The following is a 15,020-nucleotide window of genomic DNA, read 5'->3' as shown; positions in this document are numbered from 1 at the left end:
GCAGGTCATGTTTTCTCTTGCAGTAACGAATGTGCTTTATAAACACAGAGTTGTAGCAACCAGAGAAAAACTAATATTAAAAAATGAAAAGTGTCAAGAGCCCAACTAAAGCAAACACTGACCACCATAATGGTAACTTGAAAAAAAATTCCATAAAATATTACCGTCTAAACTTCTGTTGACTCTCAAGACCTTTTGTCGATGTATGACAGAAATAAAGTCAAACTGGTAATAATAAGTGCAACAATGTGTAATGACTCGAAGTCAGTAGTTCTTGTGTTTCTCTTTCCGTCAATGATTCTGCTTATTAACATCAGGTGTCACCACTAATAGCCAATCATCACTTAATTAATCACTTAATTATTGCATTAAATTCAACACTGCTTCAGTGTTAACTTAATTATCTCATTAACTTCAACACTGCTTCAGTGTTAATTTTTAACACCCTGTAGTGTGGACACATATAAACAGAGGAGTGTTAATTTAACACTGGGGATTTTGCTGTGTATTTTGTCCGTTTTGACCATAGATTTAATATTTAAAAAACAAATAATGTATTTACTGTTTCAGTCACACCCCTCCCCCTTACAATGGTTCATTCCACCTGCGCTGTCTGAGCTACGATCGCTAGTGTAACGTATCTTGCTTATTGCACTTGCTATGATGCAGCGCAGACAGTGACACACGCAGGCATGTCACATCAAAAGTTAGGGCATCAAAAAAGGAAAGGAAAGTGAAGACAGAGAACGCCGAAGTCGACAGTATGTCACACAGTTTTTCAAAAAGAAAGGTAGCTTGCCCTATTCCTGTATTCCAAAACTTTCAGAGTTACTTATTTTTGTTGCTACACGACCTGCTTTTATCTAGCTAGCTTAGTAAAATAATTACTGAATTATGATTTACATCCAACAATAATAACATCTCTGGGTTATCATGTCTCTACACCATAGACTGTAAAAAATAGCTCTACACAGATTCAGCGGCTGCTGCACACCCACGTCCTCCTTCTCCCCCCGTGCGAAATTCGCATCTGATATTTTAGCACGTTAAAAAATAAATACAACCTCACGTTATATCAATCACACTTGCACACTGCCTCCGAAACTTTCGTCCGTCAAAAAAAAAAAAAAAAATCGGATAGGGTTCGATTTTCTGCGTTTTTCGCATCCGTAACAAGGGTTTGAATGGTGTTTTGACAGTCTAGAGCCACAGAATGACGGATACGAAAAAACGCATGCGAAAATTTCGGATTCCGTGTGCAAGGACCTTCAGCCGAACAAGGTGAGCCTGAGCGCGAAACTTCACGAAGATTGAAGCCTCTTAACACGTCTTATCTACTGTGTTCGCCACATGATGATAACTTTACAAAACAAAAAGTAATCTATACGCTTCAAAAATCACAAAATCAGTTTGCCGTGTGTGTCGTGTGTTCTGTGAAGTGACAGTGCTGCTGCTCGATTATGTCAAACTTGACGTTCTTAATATGAATAAAATGCCCCAGAAAAAATAATAATATAAAAAACTGAATAAAACATGTGTCTGTACCCACATAGCATCATTGTTTCGGCCCAGATCCGGCCCACATCTGGCACACGTGAAAAGATGATCTGGCCCACATGCAGCATGGAATTACGGCACTTGGGTGGGCCACTCCTGTTTGCCAGATCTGGGCCACAAGCAGGCCATAGCAATGCCACATCTCAGCCAAGAGCAAAGAAATAAACCAGAACTGGAGGATTAAACAACTCCACAAATAGCATTACCAGCTTCACTTATTACCAACCAGACTGACTTTATTTCTGTCAGACGTCTACAAAAGTTTTTATTGAGAATTAACAGAGGTTTAACTATAATGTGTTTCATTTAAAGTCACCATTACAGTGAATAGTGTTTCCATTAGTTGGGCTCTTAACTCTTATTATATCTTTTGTCTTCTTTGGCCGCTGGGACAGTGTGTTTGTCAAACACATTTGCAGCAGCAAAGAAAGCTAAAGTGAAATGAGATCAGGTGATGATGGTTACCTGTTGATGGTTTTATAATCATCATGAAATTACCTGTTTCACTGAGATAATTTGAATCTAAAAATTGTGTTGTACCATTAATATATTCTCATCACAAACCCTGTGTTACTGTGGCATGAGATCCAGCAATATTATAACAATCAGTTAGAAGACTTTAACAAACATGAGCACGAAAAAAAATCCATGGTGACACACTTAGATATCAAAAATCAGCACATGAATCTCAACAAGGGTGACAATATTTTTTTTTTTTTAGATTAATTCAGAACATCACTGAAAAGCTACTAAATGCCAAAACAAAAACAACAGCAAAAAATAAAAGCACATATTTAGAATTAAACAAATTAATAGGACAATTTAGCTGCATAATTTATTCATGTTGCAATGCATGCTGGGAGTTTTGTACAATGATGGTACCCAGCATGCATTGCAGCAAGGTACTTTTGATTGTCACCATTGTTGAGATTCATACGTTGATTATTGATGTCTGTGTGTGTCATCGAACAGTAATGATTCGTGCTCATGTTTGTTAAAGTCTTCTAACTGATTGTTATCATATTGCTGGACCTCACGCTGCAGTAACACAGGGTTTGTGATGAGAATATATTAATGGTACAACACAATTTTTAGATTCAAATTATCTCAGTGAAACAGGTAATTTCATGATGATTATAAAACCATCAACAGGTAACCATCATCACCTGATCTCACTTCACTTTAGCTTTCTTTGCTGCTGCAAATGTGTTTGACAAACACACTGTCACAGCGGCCAAAGAAGACAAAAGATATAATAAGAGTTAAGAGCCCAACTAATGGAAACACTAATCACTGTTATGGTGACTTTAAATGAAACACATTATAGTTAAACCTCTGTTAATTCTCAATAAAAACTTTTGTAGACGTCTGACAGAAATAAAGTCAGTCTGGTTGGTAATAAGTGAAGCTGGTAATGCTGTTTGTGGAGTTGTTTAATCCTCCAGTTCTGGTTTATTTCTTTGCTCTTGGCTGAGATGTGGCATTGCTATGGCCTGCTTGTGGCCCAGATCTGGCAAACAGGAGTGGCCCACCCAAGTGCCGTAATTCCACGCTGCATGTGGGCCAGATCATCTTTCCATGTGTGCCAGATGTGGGCCGGATCTGGGCCGACACAATGTTGCTATGTGGGTAGTAACCATTGGCTATAAGGAGTTTACAAAATAGATATTTTAATATTTTATATTATGAAAACTAAATAGGCCAATAGAAATAATATGGTTATTACGTGTGTTTGACTTATACAAATATTTTTTTTTCTTGTTTTTGTAGGCTTTGTACTCATCTTTAGACATTTTAACTACGCAATGTGCTAAGTATCTTTTTTTAAAGTATACAGGGCATGTTTATTGGGTTAAATTTTATCTGTAAAAAATGTAGGGGGCCCAGAAATTTTGGTTTCCATAGGGCCCAGAATTTCTGGCGGCACCCCTGCTTGTACAGCTTCTTATACCTTTTATAAACTGAATTTAACAAAAGTTAAAAAGTGAAAAAAAATTAACAAAAAGAGACAGGGTTGCGTAATTTTATTTTATATAGCCTATGTAAGAATATTTTGAAATATATAAATTTACATGATTTATTATTGTTATATTGTTATTATAATAATATACCACTGCTTGGCTGAAGAGGCGGGTCCACCGGCCGGCTCAGTCTCACACAAAGCCCGCCCTTTTACCCATATATGGATTGGCCAGAAGGTGGGCGGGGTTAGGAATTCCCAAGATTTTCCAAGATGGCGCCACCCATACCCCCCATAAACGGCCTCAAAACCATTCTTCAGAAAGTCTATGGGTGACGTCACAGACGCTTTGTCCATATTTTTTACAGTCTATGGTAAAAACTGAAGCTGGTAATGCTGTTTGTGGAGATGAGATTGTGATGTATAAAATGTGAACAAGATTGTTCAGATTGTAAATGTATTTCTCTCTTAAGTTTATTTGATTTCTAAGCTTATGCCTAAAACTGAATACCAAAAATTCTGAGATATATATATATAGAACAAAGTAACCGAAGCATCAAATACACAAGAAACAATGACTGTCACTCTCTCACAAAGTGTCAAAGAGAACGAAAGAGTCTTAATGTGGGTGATGAACCTGTTTGTATTGGTTGTGGTCTGAACAGAGGGGTAAATTCCACAATCCAATAATCCACTTTCTAGTCTAGATTGATATCTGAACACAGGCTTCTGTCACTCATTTGACGCTGCTGTAGATCACTGATGAATCTTCCACAATCTGAACAGTTGATCGCCTAAAAATCAGCTCCTAAAAAAACAGGAGCAAAACAATATTATAGCTGATATAACATGTGCTGGTTAAGCTGCACTGGTTAAGTTAGTGGTTAAACTGGTACTGGTTATGATGGTGCTGGTAAAGCTGGTGCTGGTTAATTTGCACTGGTTAAACTGGTACTGGTTATGATGCTGATGGTTAAGTTGGTGCTGGTTAAGTTGCACTGGTTAAGTTAGTGGTTAAACTGGTGCTGGTTAAGCTGTTACTGTTTAAATTGGTACTGGTTAAGTTGGTACTGGTGAAGCTGGTACTGGTTTAGTTGGTACTGGTTAAATTGGCACTGGTTAGGTTGTTACTGGTGAAGCTGGTGCTGGTTAAGCTGGTGTTGGTTAAGTTGTTACTGGTTAAGCTGGTGTTGGTTAAGTTGGTACTGGTTAAGTTGGTTTTTCTCACCTCACTGCAGCATCAGGCTGATGAACTCTTATTTCATCATATTGGCATTCATTCTCCTCTGCTCTCTTCGTCTCTGTCTTTCTGTGATGTTGGACAGTTGTGTACTGGATCTCCTCAGCATCTCTGGATTCAGGAGTTTTTCCTCTGAATCTTCTGGGTTTCACATTGGCATACAGAGAATCATTGGCTGAATCCGGTTCAGAAAGAGGCTTGTTGATTGCAGGAGAAGAAAAGGACAGAATGAGTATCAGAAGTGAAATAATCAAACTGACTGTAAATATACTAATGATTATCACATTATTAGAAAATAAATCTATATTAAAACTGTAACTATATCAGAAATTTTAACGAAACCATGCAAAAAAAATAAGTGATTTTGTTTCATGTCAAAAGCAGTGGTGTGCCGTCAGAGCCAGCAGGGCCTTCTCTGCTGGCCCTGTCAAAATAGAATTTTTTTTTCTAAAATTAAATTAATGTGTGTCTGAACATGTCTAAATTCAATTACTGTCTATCAGTACGTTACAATTATATTTCCAGAAAGAATATGGTTATTTTTTGTGAGTCTGAGCTGGATTTTACATATGTCATCTAAACGCCGTGGACCAGCACTAGTAGTATAGCTAGCCTTCCGTTGAAGCTGCCGTTTTCCAATTGATCATAACTTTGACTGACGTGTTTTATCAGCCAATCAAATTGTGATGCGTATGACAGAACGCCCCAGAGGCCCAGCGATGTGTCGATGGCTAGCCCGCGCTGATGTCATCGACATGGGTGGGCAGATACAATACATGTTTGTGTACAATAACAATTTTCAGGAAAAATAACATTACGATGTCCAGAAATAAATTTCATTAGTACATTGGGTCATTTTGGGTACATTTGTCATTCTAGATCTACCAATTTTGTTAATACCGAGAATTTCCACGTGAGTAAATCCATTGATAACTATGCAACTTCAGTGTTCGACGATGGTCCAGTGGTAGAACTTTAGCCAAGTGTGTCAGAGGTTCTGGGTTCGAGTCCACACTTGTATAGTTTTTTATTTTTATTTTACCGAATATGTTCATCAGTGGTTGTATATCAAGCAAGGCGTTTGTGTGCATTTTGTTTTGTAAGATTTCAACGAATAGAAAGTCTCCGCAACGGCGCTAGATTGAAGCGCGCATCTGAGTGAAAACTGTGCGCGAGCCACAAGAGAACACTGTATCCGCGCCACTGATAACAGCGGCAACGAGCACTCAGCTTGAACAACACATTTCAGCGCTAGAATGCATCTTATTCAACAAACGAAAATTAATGTCCTGCTAGTTAACCGGAGATGTTTTATTTATTTGTATTACTAACTTACATCCGTGCGCGAGATGTTTCAGCTCAGCTTTTATAATGTACAGTGGTGTGCGTGTGCGCTGAGGTTGAAGATCAGCTGTCTCGTCGTTGATGTTACGCAGTGCATACAGTGCATGATTGTATTTTTATTTATTTTTTGGGGGGGGGGGGGGTAGATCCTTACTGAAGGCCCTGACTGAAACCCCACGGTACGCTACTGGTCAAAAGTGATTTCTTTCTTCATGTGTCACACCACCTGAGGGCGCTGTACATACAGTTTGAGAATCACTGGTCTAAAAAGAAAGACATATTAGTTTATGAATGTTTTTACTGGATATTATTAATAAAGACTAAAGGCCCGTTCACACCAAGCACGATAACTATAAAGATAACGACAAAGATAACTATATATGCGTCCACACCAACGAACGATAACGGTCTTTTTATTCTAAGCACGCGCGCGCGCGCCCCATTTTAAATGCACGAGACCTTTAAATTAGAATGGATTCTGATTGACTGTCAGTGTTTTATCGTTTGACAGCTAAAAAAAAATCGTTCTGAAAGTGATCCCAACGATATCGTTCCTCATATCTTTATCGTTATAGTTGTGGTGTGAACTCTGTTATTCTTTAATATGGAGAACGATTTTTAGAATTATATCTTTATCGTTATCTTTATAGTTATCATCCTTGGTGTGAACGGGCCTTAACAATTTATACAGACTAACAATTGGTAATGTTAGTTTCCCGTACAGTTACAGTCTGAAACACAGATAACGGCTGATCGATTCATTCTCTGCTTTTGTGAAGTCATGTGTCATGAGATGGGTTTGTTCTCTCTCTCTCTCTCTCTCTCTCTCTCTCTCTCTCTCTCTCTCTCTCTCTCTCTTTTTTTTTTTGGTGTATTTGTGGAGGTTTTGCTGGAGTTAGGGAGAGTGCTCAGCGCGTGCTGTCGGAGATGGCAGCAGCGGAGAGCGTTAAGCTTGATAAGCTTTAAAGTCATCTCTGCGGAGCGCTGCTCTATAGAGGACTGCAGCATAGCAGTTGCTCTAGTTGTGGGATATAGAAGTATCTTGTCGGCATCTAGGATGAACAGTGCTTTTGTTTTGTTCCTAGATGACGTGAACAAGGTTAATGAGGTAGTCGCTAGTGGAATTGTGTTGAATGATACACACCGGTAATGCCTTTGATTCAACCGGCGAAAAATATCTTGTTGTCGAATGTTCCACCTTTTATAAAGGATGAAGTGATCCAAAGAGAGCTGGTCAGGCACGGAAAAATTGTTTCGCAGTTTAAAAAAATCACCTTAAATTGCAAATCGGCACAGTTGAAGCATGTTGTTTGTCAACTTCTTGTTTTTGTTTTGCACAGTTTCTTTTTTTCTCATTTATTTATGAGTAATTTAAGACTGGGCAGGCTGAACATGAATGGTGCAAGGGATTTTAGGAAAAGAGCAATACTTTATGAGTTGATAAGACAAAAAAAGATTGATGTTATGTTTCTTCAAGAAACACATAGTGATATAAACAAATGAAAGTGAATGGATGATGGAATGGGAAGGAAAGGTGATAGTGAGTCACAAGACTACCACTAGTGGAGGTGTAGCAATTTTACTAAGAAATAATATAAATCCAGTCTCATGTGAAATAGAGCATGTAGTCGGGGGACAGTTGCTGAAGTTACGGCTTGAGTTTGAACATTTTTCTGTTGTATTTATAAATGTGTATGCTCCAGTATTGGGAAGTGAAAGAGTGATGTTTTTAAATAAAGTTAGAGATATTGTAAAGAGTTGTAAGTCTGAAGAGTTTTTATTTCTAGGGGATGATTTTAATTGTACAGAAGATGATAAAATTGATAGAAATCACAAAGAACCACATATGCCTTCGCAGTGTGTTTTAAAAGTAATTCTGAAAGAATGTGAATTGTATGACATTTTGAGGGTTCTAAATAAAACTCAGAGGCAGTACACATGGACACAAGTGAGGGAACATTATGTGACAATGGCTAGACTGGACAGGTGGTATTGTTTTAAACATCATTTTAATATTATTAAACAATGTGCAATTTCTCCTGTGGGTTTCTCAGATCATGGTCTAGTCAGTTGTAATGTTTTTATCACTAATGTAAAGCCAAGAATTTCCCGATCCCTGAAAGATCTAGAGAAAGAGATAATTGAAATGCAAAATGTAATGGAATCTATTAGAGACAGAGAATGTGTCAAAATTTTAAAGGATAAAAAGAAAATTTTAGATGATTTGTTGGGGGTTAAAGCACAGGGTGCTCTGGTACGCTCGCGTTTTCAGAGTGTAGCACAGATGGATGGCCCAACCAGTTTCTTTTTTGGACTTGAAAAGAAAAATGGCCAAAATAGAACCATGCATTCCTTGTTATCTGAATCAGGCACAGAAATTATAGAGGCTAAGGAAATAAGAAAAAGAGCGGTAGGTTTTTATTCTGAGTTATATAAGAGTGGTCACGTGGAGGTGAACGATATAGCCAGTAAGTTTTATGTGAGTCTGCCTAAAGTTCCGGATGAAGCAAACACTGAGTTGAAAAAACCTTTTACGAAAGGTGAGCTGTATAACGCCCTAAAGAGTATGGAGTGTGGGAAAGCTCCAGGGATCGACGGAATTCCTGTTGAGTTTTATAAATCACTCTGGGCAGTTTTGGGTGATGATCTTCTGGAGGTGATTAATGACAGCTTGACCAGAGGGTCGCTGCCGACAAGCTGCCGGAGAGCAGTGATCACCCTGTTACCGAAAAAAGGAGACCTCAGAAACATAAAGAACTGGCGACCTGTGTCTCTCTTATGCTCTGATATAAAAATCCTATCTAAAGCCTTAGCAGTCAGGTTGAGAGAAGTGATTGGTGGGGTCATACATATAGACCAGACATACTGTGTTCCCAATAGATCGATATTTGACAACATTCATTTAATTAGAGATATTTTGGACGTCTCTGGATCATTGGGTTTAGATTTTGGCCTTATTTCCTTAGACCAGGCAAAAGCCTTTGACCGGGTTGAGCATAAGTACCTCTGGAAGACTCTGAGTGAGTTTGGTTTCAGCCCGGGTTTTATTAAAATGATTGGGGTGTTGTATGCAAACATTGAGAGTATACTCAAAATAAATGGAAGTTTGAGTGTTCCTTTTAAAATTACAAGAGGTATTAGACAAGGGTGTGCACTTTCTGGCATGTTGTATGCTTTAGCCATTGAACCTCTGCTGTTAAGGATTAGGGCAAACATTGATGGGTGGAGTATACCGCAATCTGGGTGTAAGATTAAGTTATCAGCTTATGCTGACGATATTGTGGTTATGATAAAAAATCAAGAGGAGGTAAACACTTTACAGGTAATTTTAAATGAGTTTGGTCAATTGTCTTCAGCTAAAGTAAACTGGTGTAAGAGTGAAGCCATTGTAGGCGGAAAATGGGAAGGTAGATGCCTTCCTAAACTACCTGGTGGACTTGAGTGGAAGAAAAGTGGTTTTAAATATTTGTGTGTTTATCTCGGAGATGATTCAATGTTCCAAAAAAACTGGGAAGGGATTTTGGAAAAAACAAAAGGACGTCTGGAAAAATGGAGATGGTTGTGGCCAAAAATGTCCTTTAGAGCAGTGGTTCCCAAACCTGTCCTGCCGGCACCCCAACACTGCACGTTTTCTTTGTCTCCCTAATCAAACACACCTGATTCAACTCATCAGCTCATTATCACATGGGTTAATGAGCTGATGAGTTGAATCAGGTGTGTTTGTTTAGGGAAACAAAGAAAATGTGCAGTGTTGGGGTGCCGGCAGGACAGGTTTGGGAACCACTGCTTTAGAGGACGTGTGACAATTATTAATAATCTGGTGACTTCAACGTTCTGGCATCGTTTGGCGGGTACTGAGCCGCCAAGTGGACTTCTCGCAAAACTGCAGGCTGTAATAGTGTATTTCTTCTGGACTAAACTTCACTGGATACCGCAGAGTGTGCTCTATCTTCCTAGAGAGGAAGGGGGACAAGGACTGATACACCTGGTCAGCAGAGGAGCAACCTTTCATTTACAGTTCATTCAAAGACTTTTAACAGGTCCAGAGGATCTGGGTTGGAGAAATGTTGCTGGATCTATTTTAAGACAAGCTGGAGGTCTGGGTTTGGACTTTACTTTGTTTTTAATGGATTCTAACAAGATTCCACTGAATGGACTGACACCTTTTTATAAGGGGCTTTTTAGAGTGTGGAGCTTTTTTAAAAAGAGAAGAGAGGTTTCGGAGTCTGTGTTCGGGGGGTACTGAGTTAAATAACTCGCAAGGGGTAGCATCTGGTCTAAAATTAAAGTCGGAAAGATTGGCAAGAAAATTGTTGGAGGTTTTAAAACAGAGACTTACGATGGAAGAAAAGCTTCCACTTGTGATTTATGGGGAAGGGAAAGTTTCTCCAAACAATAAAGATCCTTTTCCTGAAGTTTTCTTTACTCCTGATTTTAAAGGAGCTAATGGGGGGATGTTGGAGAACTTGGAAGATTTAAGTATTCACGAGGCTGACCGTAAGAAATTGTATCGAAACTGTGTTAAAGTTTTAAATAAGAAAGTTTTAGATGGAAGAGTAGACACTGATCCAAGCCAAGTTTGTCTCTCCAAACAGAGTATAAAACCTGTGTGGAGAGTATTGTATAAACCCCCTTTGGGAAAAAGAGTGGGGGATCTTCAATGGAGGATTTTACATGGGGCAGTTGCTGTCAATGCTTTTATAAGTGTTATTAATCCTAATGTGTCTAATGGGTGTCCTTTTTGTACAAAAAGGGAGACAATCTTTCATTGTTTTATGGAGTGTTCAAGGTTGGGTTATTTTTTTTTTGTTTGATTTTCTTAAATTGTTGTTTAACAAGTTAAATGAATGTTTTACTGTTCAGAGTTTTATTCTTGGTTACCGGTATGTAGCAAAAAATAGAATAAAATGTCAACTTTTAAACTTCATTATAGGTGAAGCAAAAATGGCAATATATTTAAGGAGGAAGAACAAAATTGAAGGGTCAGAAGGATGTGAAGTTGTCTATTTTAAAAAACAGGATAAAATCAAGAGTGTGGATTGATTTTAAATTCTATAAAATGATGAAGGACTTAATGTCTTTTTCAAATCAGTGGTGTTACAATGATGCAGTTTGTTTTGTTGTAGATGATCTTTTATTTTTATTTTAGTATCACTAATGTGACATGTATTGTTGTGGTTATATTTATATTGGAATTGTGTTGTAATGTATAAGAATTGTAAAATAAATGTTTTGTTAAATTCTCAATTCTCTGTTCATCATTGCAATTAGCACTTTCGCTGCTTCTCTGTGACACCTGTTCTCACTTTAGTCTCATTACTTTCTCGTTTGTTCCCCTTGTTCTTTGTCGGAATATTACGTGTGTACGTGAGTCATGCCTGTGTTTTATGTTATCTCCATGAAGATTTAGCTTGTGTTATCTTGTCTAGTCTAGAGGAGTTGTGCTCGTCTTGTGTGCTTTCTCTGCCCTGTCACCCTGCTGGCCTCCTACTGTTTTCTCTCTGCAGCTTTGTGGACACTTACAAGGACTGTGTTACTGCCCTATACGTGTATTACCAGCTCTGCAAACTATCACAAGAGTCTTCCGTTTCTGCTGACCTACTGTCCACTGACTGTGAGTTTATTCCAGTTCTGTGTCGCTGCACTACAGACTGCCTGTGTTAATCCTTCATTAAAGACTATTGCAAGAACTTGCCTTTGTTCGTGGATCCTCTGTTTCTTCTGACATCATGTTTAGATTTACATCTTTCACTGTGAGATCTTCAGATTTAACACTCCTTCGTTTCTTTCTGTTATAATCACAGACATTAACAGCATATGGATAAATGTATCAATTTAAATGAAAATATGAATGCTGTTTTTGAAGATTACTAATAAAACACAAATGAATAATTTCCTTTTACATCAGACCAAAAGTGAATTTATAAAATCACTGCAGTTTATTTTATTGTGCTCACATTATAAAGAGGATGAAGATGATGATGAAGGTGATGATGATGAATAATCCTCCAGATGCCGCTGTGATCACAATCACATTCCCACCAGCAACATGATGAACTGAAAGAGGAAGATCATCATGATTAACTCTCCAAACTGATGAATGATGTGAAGATACAGGAGTGTGTTAATAAAAGCTTCACCTGTGACAGTTACAGCGTCTGATCTCTGAGATCCATGTTGATTGTGAGCCTGACAGTAGAAGCGTCCACTCTGTAGTGCACTGAAACTCTGTCCAGATCCAACAGCTGAGGTTTCATTCTCCTTAAACCAGCTGAAGTTCAGAGCAGGAGGGTTTGAGTCACTGATGCAGTTCAGAGTCACTGAATCTCCCTCCACTATTACACCAGATCCACTCATCAACACTGAGACGTTTCTGGGTGGGTCTAAAACAGACAAAAATTAAAGTTAAATGAATTTTAGAAAATTTTGAATTTAGAACATTTAAACAATGTGCAGGTGATCATTTACTCACACATAACGTTTAATGTCACATTATCAGAGTATTTCTCTCCATGTTCATTGATGGACTTGCACTTGTATTCTCCACTGTCATCAGAGCTGATCTTTGAGATGTTGTAGATTCTTCCAGATCCTACAATCGTTCCTCCTTTAAACCAGCTGAAGTTCAGAGCAGGAGGGTTTGAGTCACTGATGCAGTTCAGAGTCACTGAATCTCCCTCCACTATTACACCAGATCCACTCATCAACACTGAGACGCTCCTGGGGGGGTCTAATAACAATCACCAAATTATTTAAGACCTCTGACACATTTTTAAAATGACTAATATGAACCAAATTAATCAAAACAGAATTAGCATCTTATGTTTTATAATAAACTTACACATGACGTTTAAAGTCACATTATTAGAGTATTTCTCTCCATGTTCATTGGTGGACTTGCACTTGTATGTTTTACTGTCATCAGAGCTGATCTTTGAGATGCTGAAGATTCTTCCAGATCCTACAAAAGTTCTTCCTTTAAACCAGCTGATTTCTGCAGGAGGGTTTGAGTCACTGATGCAGTTCAGAGACACTGAATCTCCCTCCACTATTACACCAGATGGACACTGAGACGCTCCTGGGAGGATCTAACACAGGACAAAATGTAATCTTTAAATCATCTCATTTAAACGATCTCTGTTTTTAAAAAAACAAACAAATATGTTCTCACACGTGACATTGAGCTGAACAGCAGGAGAGATGTGAGTGTGTCCGTCTACAGCACAGCTATATCTGCCTGAATCCTCTCTTCTGACTGACTGCAGCAGGAGTTCATTGTTTCTGTCTCTTCTCTCAGTTAATGGCTGTGAGTTTCTGTACCAGATGAATGTTGCTCTGTCAGTCAGAGCGCAGCTGCTTTTACATCTCAGAGTGACTGAATCTCCCTCTGTCACTCTCTCAGGAGACTCCACCTGAAGATCTGAACACAACACACACATTATATCTAGTGCTGCTGTCATACACTGATTATTATTCAACATAATGCACAGAACAAGAGATACATCTCATCGAAGTCACCTGTGACAGTAAGAGTCACTCCTGGTTTACCAGTATATCTTCCACCAGGTTTATTAGTGATGAATCTGAAATAGTACATGTGTGAATCCTTCAGTGTCACATGACTCAGTCTGACGGTGCAGTTCTGCTGTTTATCTCCCAGATACTGAAGCCTCTGACTGTATTCAGGGTCCTCAGACAGATCTGGAGACTCATCACCCTTTAATGACTCGGTCCAGAACACTTTCTCGATCTGATATCCAGGAGGGTATTTATAAGTGCATCTCATTATCACTGTTGAGTCCTTTAGAGCACAGATGTGTGAAGGACTGTAACTCACACCCCAATCAGCACTAGAAACCCCTGAAACACAGAATTCATCAAGATGAAAATGCTTTTTTATCAGTTACAACAGACCATGAAAATATGACAATACTTTATGACTATTTAAAAACTCAATATTTTGAGTGACTCCAGGAAATAAAAGCTCCTCTTCTCAGAATCTATAGAGTGATAAATGATCTCAGTGTGATTTACTTCATGACCTTTGATGGAGGATGTTGCAGAAATAAACACACAGAAACAGAAGTGTGAAAACAGAACTAAGGTGTCAGTCATAAAATGCTGCACTATCAAATATTCAAACACATGAATATATATATATATATATATATATATATGATCTGGCTATACACTGATGTTTGTCCAATCAAATGCTCTGATGAGTGAGAAAGACACTCCCCTGAACCACCTGACACTGACTAGCAAGCAGCAAAAAAAAAAGCAACTCATGTTCAAGACTGTGACGTAAGTAAAAACTACTGGATATTTACATACTTAAATATTTAAATACATCAACATACCACAGAAAACTGCTCATTAATCATCATAAAAATAAAAATAAAACTTCACATCAGAATAAAAGGAAAAATCGAGCAGCAACTAGTTGCTTTAGCGCCTCAGAAGTTGAAATGTAAGAGAGACTCACCGTGAATCATGAGCAGAAAGAAGATCAGAGGAAGAGGAGGAGCCATTCTGACCAACATCAGCATAACATATATCTATAATACAGCATTAAACATCACTTATATGCTCATAAACAGTGTATGTTCATCACCCTAAACAGCTCTTAGTGTTAGTAAGATCTTTGCACATCTGAAGATTATTAATGCTCAACATCAGTGTGTGTAAATGAACAGATATTCCTCATGTCAGGAATCATGTGTTATATGAGCTTCAACTTTAGAAATAATCATCAGTTTTCATTTAATTACGAATGATGTTGAAGCTCATCAGATCAACAGCATTAACAGATGCACTTTTGAATCTAAAGATCGATTAGTAAATGATGCTCTTACCCGTTTCACCAACACTCATGACCAGTGACGAATGGACTGAATAAAACCAGCGTTAGGTTTGTAT

At 38.2% G+C, this 15,020-nt stretch overlaps 1 pseudogene across 1 annotated transcript; it reads right to left on the bottom strand.

The window, feature by feature from the left end:
* Window positions 1–4,141: 4,141 nt before the first annotated feature.
* Window positions 4,142–14,644, bottom strand: LOC308688232 (B-cell receptor CD22-like; annotated as a pseudogene). The gene is made up of 10 exons: window positions 14,587–14,644; window positions 13,620–13,961; window positions 13,273–13,521; window positions 12,943–13,189; window positions 12,574–12,831; window positions 12,242–12,484; window positions 12,059–12,158; window positions 11,797–11,890; window positions 4,746–4,954; window positions 4,142–4,311 (listed from the first exon to the last, which is right to left on the bottom strand). The product of its transcript is annotated as a B-cell receptor CD22-like (transcript).
* Window positions 14,645–15,020: the final 376 nt, after the last annotated feature.

The sequence above is a fragment of the Scardinius erythrophthalmus genome (genome assembly GCF_964197995.2).
Source record: "Scardinius erythrophthalmus genome assembly, chromosome: 3".
Lineage (NCBI taxonomy): Eukaryota > Metazoa > Chordata > Actinopteri > Cypriniformes > Leuciscidae > Scardinius > Scardinius erythrophthalmus.
Note: the sequence above shows the minus strand (reverse complement) of the source record. Positions and strands in the feature narration are given on the sequence as shown.